Source organism: Sebastes umbrosus, chromosome 8 (genome assembly GCF_015220745.1).
Source record: "Sebastes umbrosus isolate fSebUmb1 chromosome 8, fSebUmb1.pri, whole genome shotgun sequence".
NCBI lineage: Eukaryota > Metazoa > Chordata > Actinopteri > Perciformes > Sebastidae > Sebastes > Sebastes umbrosus.
The window spans coordinates 39,617-47,365 of NC_051276.1; the positions used below are offsets into that span (position 1 = coordinate 39,617).

The 7,749-nt window shown below is 44.4% G+C and overlaps 1 long non-coding RNA gene across 1 annotated transcript; it reads right to left on the bottom strand.

Moving 5' to 3' along the window:
• Positions 1-566: 566 nt before the first annotated feature.
• On the bottom strand, positions 567-1,479 carry LOC119493500. The gene is made up of 2 exons (XR_005207975.1): positions 1,342-1,479; positions 567-1,262 (listed from the first exon to the last, which is right to left on the bottom strand). It is a non-coding gene; the product is annotated as an uncharacterized LOC119493500 (long non-coding RNA).
• Between the last annotated feature and the right edge of the window lie 6,270 nt (positions 1,480-7,749).

The window sequence follows — 7,749 nt, forward strand, 5'->3', positions numbered from 1 at the left end:
CCTAGTGTTAAGAAGGTTTGCAGTTCACTTGGAGTTCAGGCACAGCAGCCCCTTCATTTCATTGGACAACATGTGAACAAGCATGTCAGGAGCCAATCGGCTACTTGGAGTGGTTAAGTGTTATATTGGTTCGTTAGCCTTTGTAGTCTGGTCTACTAGTTCACTGCAGTGAGTTCAATGCATAAGTGTGGGATGAATGTTGTCTTGCTGGCTGTATAAGAGATTATGTGCGTCAATTAAGATGTAAGTATGCTTTATTTTGTGCCTTCATTGTAAATGTGGGATTAATAAGTGTTTTACTGTGTGTAATTTGATATAAATTGTGTGAGTCTTACAATTCCACACCTTACTATGGTAAGGATGAAAAGCGGTTGCTAATTCCATTTGTATGTTGTGTTATGTTATAGTTAATTATACTGTTATGTCTGTTCATTTCTGTTCTTCTAGAAAGCAGATGCTGTACACTCATTCAAGTGTAAACCTGCACAGCCTTCTAGTAAAAGAACAACAAACCTTTGAAGCATCTTCTCCTATATTCTTACCGATACACCACAGTGATTATAAACTCCACAACCAGAGACATTTATTAAGAGGTGCAAACCTATCAAACACCTAGCCCTTCAGAAAGAAAACCAACAAGATCTGTTAGACAGATGTTGAGAGTTTGGGAACTGCACCACAGCTGGAGAGCTTTTCCAAATCTCAACATTTCTTAACAAATAAAAGTGTGGTTTATTATTCATTTCAATTCAACTTTTATCAGTAGCAGCATGTAAAAGTAGCATGTCATACCTTTAAATCATAAGGTCTTATTATCATCATCCTAAAAGATTATTGTTTCCACATTTATTTATTTTTAATTAATTAATTTAATTCATTGATTTATTGATTTTACTTTATTTTATGTCAATTCTTTATTTAACTCAACTATTGTATGGGTGTGTCTGTGTTTTCAGAGTCATGGGGACTAGCTGCTTGCATACTAACGACTTAAGCGTGGCCTAATGTAAGTCATCCAATCAACAGAGAGGGTTCACACACACACACACACTGTTTTAAATGTCTACCTTTTTGTCATTTTTTTCAAGGTCTGCTGAGCGCAACATCGTGCACTGCTTGCGATGCAACAAGCCGCAGGAGAACCTCCCTGTCCACTTGAAGCGGGTCTGCTGGAAAGACAGCACGTCTGAAGAAAGAGCAGGTGAGGTCCAGAAGGCCAAGGCATCCAACAGGAAGTGGATCCGAGCCAACAGGACCTGGGACTACAAAGATATGTGTAAAATGATGCCTCAACGGGAGTGCCGATTAACATTGCTGAAGGAGTTTATCAAGCGTGGTTACCTTATCAACAACATACCCGATGAGACAGACTGGGACACTGCAGGAGACACCATTGCCACAACCAGCACGGCCACTGCTACAACCTCAGCAACCGCCGCCTCTGCCCACTCTTCACCACAGGGAACAGATTACAGCCCCCCGTTGTCTTCATCTTCTTCTGATCAAGAGGACAGGACAAGTGACCCTTCCTGGAAAAGGTTATTACAGTAAGCACCATAGACATGCTATCCGAGTAAGGGTTAAACCAGCAGCAACTGGACTTGGTTTAGATTCTTGAAGACGTTTCACTTCTCATCCAAAACGCTTCTTCAGTTCTGGCTGAATGGTAGGGGAACCCAGGAATTTAAGCTCTGTGGGGTCGTTAGCAGGAATATAGAAAGAAAAGAGTCAGCTGGTTTTCAAAAACAATGCTGTCCTGGCATCCCTGCCCAGGAGATTAAACAACCATTCACACTTGACCCACACCGGACAGTCATTCATACCTAGTATCAGCTGACTCTAACAACCCTTGAGTGGATTCTATATTCCTGCTAACGACCCCACAGAATCTAAACCAAGTCCAGTTGCTACTGATTTAACCCTTACTCACATACCATGACCTGGATGACTGAAAACCTTCACAAACATAGACATGCTAATTCTTTTTTTTTTTTTTTTTCAGAGATGTTCCAGCCGTGACTCACCCTGTGCGGCTCAAGATGAAAGAGGCTGGTCTGTACAAGAAATTCCATGATGATGCCAAGCTCATTGTGGACTTTAAAAAGTTCCTGACCGAGAGCTTGAGGGTCACAAACTGCCAGCAGGAGGTAAGGTCTCTTTACATGTCAATGTTCAGCACACCAAGTTCAGCAGCGTCCCATAGATTTAGTTTCAGTGTTTCATTATGTTAATTCTGGCTTTTCTTTCTCATCCAACATTCTTCAAAGGTCGACAATGTATCACGCTTCCTGCGCTATATGCAGCCGGTTGGGGATGAGCCAACTATGGACTTCCTGACAAAGGGCACAGAGGCCCGGGATTGCCTCACCAGCCTACAGAACACAGGCATGTCTGCAGCCACGATTCTTAATTACATAAAGAACATGGGCAGGTTCATGGAATACCTCAAGACAAGGCTGGATCTGGTTGAGACAGATGCGCAGCTCTGTTCAAAGATCCGTTCTTTCCAGGAGATGATGCACACCCTGAGGAAGCAATTACAAAGGCCCATTCAAAGGAAGTTGTTAAAACAAGGTAACTGTTTGCCTTTACTATTCCCTCTGTATTGTCATGTTATCGATGTTTACTACCACAAACCTTAGTGTGATGTTTTTAACAACCAACCGTCTTGCTTTTTTCTCAATTTTTGTGTAATCTAGATACAATCGATTTACAGAGGGCACACGCAGCCTCAGCGATTGCACGGAGATTTTGAGGGCTGCAAAGAAAGACTTTCTGAACATCTTTGGAAATCTCATTTCCTCTGCGTTGGTTTTGTCAGACACGGAGAAGACCACATATCGCTACTATTGCGAGGCCGTCATGGTGTTCGGTCACTTTCAACGTCCAGGAGCTGTGGAAGGCATGACTGTAAGTTCCTCTATTTTAGCAACTTGAAGGAGTTTGTCCCCTTGATATGCTTCAGTGGTTATTTAAAAATATATGCAATACATTATCATTTTTCGTTGTTTTCCAGGTGTCTGAGTGGGTCAACAGGAAGCATGGCAGCGTTGTGTTTGGCATCAGCCAGCACAAAACTGCAACCATGCAGATCGCGACTTTGGCCCTGACCCAGGAGGAGGAAGCTGTAAGTTCTTTAGCAGCTAAATTTGCTGACCATTGATGTTTTAGTATGATACAATGTCAATGTTGCCTACAATGTTTTACAGTCAAGTAATTGTCTTTCTCAGTCTCACAGTGGTTTCAGTCGTACTATGAGAGCATTCGAGCTGACTACATCAAAGATGAAACAGCAAATTTCTTCATTTCCTCCAACGGCAAGCCAGTCCATAGTGTCACAAATGACCTTAATCGCCTCCATGAAAGGTATGTACCTACTGAATTGTACAGATCCTTGTATATGTAAACACTTTCTTATACTTTACCCTATCAACAGACACAGTCATAGCACAATTAACATGCCATGTCACATTTTCTTATTGCAGCTACAAACTGAAACCTGCCACCAGCCAGGAGGTCCGAAGGGCTGTGGAGATGAAGGTAAATAGAGAGTTTACGCAGACGCAAAAGGAGGACGTGGCCAATTACATGGCTCACTCCACTGCTGTGGCCAAACAGCATTACAGAATGCGTGACTCGGAGGTTGTAGTGGCCACGGCCATACTGTTGGACTCCTTGACTAGGTAGGTTCATTCATCTTAAACAGTCATCACAATCACATCTGAAACATTTGTTTACCTGGTTGTCCTAATTTGTAATATTTGAATCCCTATTTTCACAAATTTACAGCACTTCCCCGGGGCATTCAACTAACGCAACTTCCTCCCCAACGAGCATGGACAGCCTGCAAGAAAAAAAAGATTTCAGCCGCTTCACCAGCGAATTTCCTGTTTCCCTTGACGGCCAGCCACCGAGCAAAAAGAAGAGGATTGCTGTGGGGTTTTCAGACGACCGTGTCTTTGATGACAAGTGGAGAGCTTGCCAGTATTTCAAGAGAGAGAAGCATCTGTTGTGTAAATACTCCAATCAATAAATAAAAAATAATCCACCCAACACAAGTTTCCAAACTTTTTTTGCCCAGTTTACATTTAAAAGCTGTTTATATCTAGACGAGTATATCTGACTTTTGAGTGTTCCGTTAAATTAATAAGTCTGTTAATTTACACATTCACACATCAGGAGTTTTTTCTTTTACCAACTGTTCTTCCTGCATTTGGCAGCTTCAACTGTGTTACTTTTAGTCTGGATTAAGTGTTAAACTTCTTCGTATTTATCTAATACAGTTTACTCTTCCTTTGTAAAATGATGACCTCCTCAATTATTGTCAGTTGATGTTTGTTGAATTGCTCTTTTTTGAGTCTGAGTGTACATTTGTAGAGTTTTAGGGTCTCACAATAATGGAGGCGTAAATCAGCATTATTGGGGTCTCTGTGGACTCTGTGGGTCTCTGGGGTCTTATTGGTTTGATAACATCCGAAGCTTTTTCCTAATAGACAGTCTGTATCAAACCAGTTGTTTTTGGTTTCTTCATGGTTACTTTCCGTTGAGCTGTTTTTGCAGTATGCCTGATTATATTGTTAATATTTTTCACTGCTAGATTGAGGCCTTCTTTATTGTAAGAGTATGTGGAGTTCAGAAAGTTATCTAAAAGTGTTTGGATTTTGGAGTTATTGATTGCTTTCTGGTATTGTTCTGCACTGTTTTGGTCCCATCTGTATGAATTTCTAATGTTGTACAGCTTACTGGTGTTGCGTGTGAATTATCTGTATGTCTGATCTTTTGATAAACAGGGCTATTTGACTGTGATCAGACAGAGGGGTTAGTGGTTTGACTGTGAATGAGCTGAGAGAGGAAGGGTCGACGTCTGTCATCATATAATCTACAGTGCTGTGGCCAAGAGGTGAGCAACAGGTGAATCTACCCAGGCTGTCCCCCCTTACCCTACCGTTGACGAAGTACAGACTGAAGCTTCGACAGAGCTGTAGGAGGTCCCTTCCGCTCTTATTGATGACGTGGTCGCTGTTGTTCCTGTGGGGGAGAGTGAGAGTGTCTGACATGTTCTGATTTAGGATGAAATTGTCCTCTTTGGGTCAGTGAGGTCAGCTAGTGTTCCTGTGCGTGTGTTTGTGTCCACAGCGATGAGCACATTGCCTGGAAATGGCTTGTCTCTTTCTCAATAACGGAGAAGATCTCATCTGAGAAATAGGAGGATTCGGAGGGAGGTGGGGGGGGGGGGGAGGGATATATCGCACAAAGAAATACATCCTTATTGATTGATAGGAGCTCCTTCTTTAGTTTTAGCCAAATGTGGTATTTGTCAATTTTGAGGGGCTCGATTAGATTTTGTAGGTCAGATTTGTACCAGATGATTAATCCTCCATATCCTCTACTTTTGTTAGAGTAGCTGTGTTTTTGAGATGGAACTATTATTTCTCTATAATGTTTTGGACAGTGGGTGACAGTGTCTGCTTTACACCATGTCTCCTGCAGGATGATGATGTCCACATCTTTAAGGTTTGTTTTGAAGGCTGAAGAGTTTAAGTCCTGGATGTTGGGGAAGGACTCGGATGCTTTCTCTGCTACTCTGCAGACCAGACTGCCAACATTTTCTTGCTCCTCTCGCAGGTTGTTGGTGCCGGTGTGGATCAGAATATGGCCTGGTGTGCCAAACTCAGCCTGAGAAAGGATGTGGAGCGCGTCTTCTGTTTTTGGGCACCATGTCTTGGACAGTTTTATGTTGGGGAATAGTTTTTGTTCTTGAATGAATTTTCCATTTGAGTCGATGAGAATAACGACCTCTCTGTCTTTTTTCAGGGTGGTGGGCTGACGTTGTGGGTCATTTGTACGTGGGGCTGATGTAGAGGGGGTGCTGGGGGGGGGTCAGGGGGAGCTTGAGAGTTTTTCTCTGCTGCATCATTGTGGGTTGTGATAGTGGGTGGTGGGGGGGAGCAGTTGGGGGAGGATTGGGAGGGGTGGGGGGTTGTAGTTGTTCTGTAGGTGTCTCTACAATCTGTTTTCTGTGTTGTAGCTCCAACACGATGGCTGACAGTTCCCTTGCCATCTCTTCTTTCATCTGTGCTATTTCTTTCCTCATGATATTTTGTGTTTCCCTGAGTTCAGTGGTGAGGACCTGTTTGTTCCTCTACAGGCTAGCTACCTGTTCCCTCAGCTCCTGGGTAGCAGTCTCCAGCTGGTGCTTCTCCTGGCAGAGCTGTTCTCGGAGGTCAGGGTGTGATGTGGTGCTGGTATAGGAGCACACCTGTTCTCTCAGCTCGGTGAGCTCCACTTCAAACAGAGCCAGTCTCTCTCTCCGCTGGTTGAAAGTGTGGTGGTCTGGGTTCTGGTGCCTGTGGTAATGGGGGAGCTCAGAGTGCTGCTCTTATTCTTTTTTAATTCAACCTTATTTGTCAGAGTGGGGAAGTCCTGTGTAAATGAGCCCAGGGTGGTTTCATTACCCTGCACCATTACTGTACCATTCTGGTAAAGGTTCACAGTCATCAGCTTTCTCTCTTGGTCCTTGTCTTTATCCTCAAATATCTGAATTTGCCTCCCCTTGCAGATCCCTCTCCTTGTGGTGAAGCTGTAGTGCTTTGATATGGCTGTGTGCCATGCAGTGGTGTGCTCAGTGTAAAAGAGCAAGTTGGTAATAGTACCAGTGCTATTCAAGCGATCAGCAAGTCTCTGCATTTTCTCTCTGCACTCTGTGTCTAAACTGTATTCTTCCATTTTCTGATTTTATTTCTGCTGGAGAAGCAGGGGAAGGTGCCTGCTGCTGCTACTACTGCTACTACTGCTGCTACTACTGCTGCTACTACTGCTACTACTGCTGCTACTGCTGCTGCTGCTGCTACTACTGCTGCTGCTACTGCTACTACTACTACTACTGCTGCTGCTGCTGCTGCTGCTGCTGCTACTACTGCTGCTGCTACTACTGCTACTACTGCTGCTACTGCTGCTACTACTGCTGCTACTGCTGCTACTACTGCTACTACTGCTGCTGCTACTGCTACTGCTGCTACTACTGCTGCTGCTACTGCTACTACTGCTACTACTGCTGCTGCTACTGCTGCTGCTGCTGCTACTGCTGCTACTGCTACTACTGCTGCTGCTGCTACTGCTACTACTGCTGCTGCTGCTGCTGCTGCTACTGCTGCTACTACTGCTGCTGCTACTGCTGCTGCTGCTGCTACTGCTGCTACTGCTACTACTGCTGCTGCTGCTGCTGCTACTACTGCTACTGCTACTGCTGCTACTGCTGCTGCTGCTAAAGCTACTTCAAAGCAGGGGATGATGAACGTATAAGGAAGCCAGGTACGAGCTTAGGAAGGCCATCAAGTCAGCCAAAAAACAACACCGGGACAAACTTGAACAACATTGTAACGACGGGGACTCGAGGCGCTTATGGCCGGGCCTGCAAACCGTAACAGGCTCTAAAACCAAACCAGGTGGCCTCACCAACACCACCGCCTCATTCCCAGATGTGCTGAACACTTTCTATGCCCGCTTTGAGCATGTCTTGGAGCTACCAGCACAGGGATGAATTCTCGCTGCCGACACATACACACTCAGTGGGACAACACATCAGGTGACAGAGGCTGACGTGTGCAGAGTATTCAAATGTGTAAAAGCAGGCAAAGCTGCCGGCCCGGATGGCATTACACCTCGGGTCCTCAAGTCCTGCTACAGTCAGCTTTCTGTTGTTTTTACAGACATCTTTAACCTGTCACTGTCTCTCTCTGTACTTCCTAC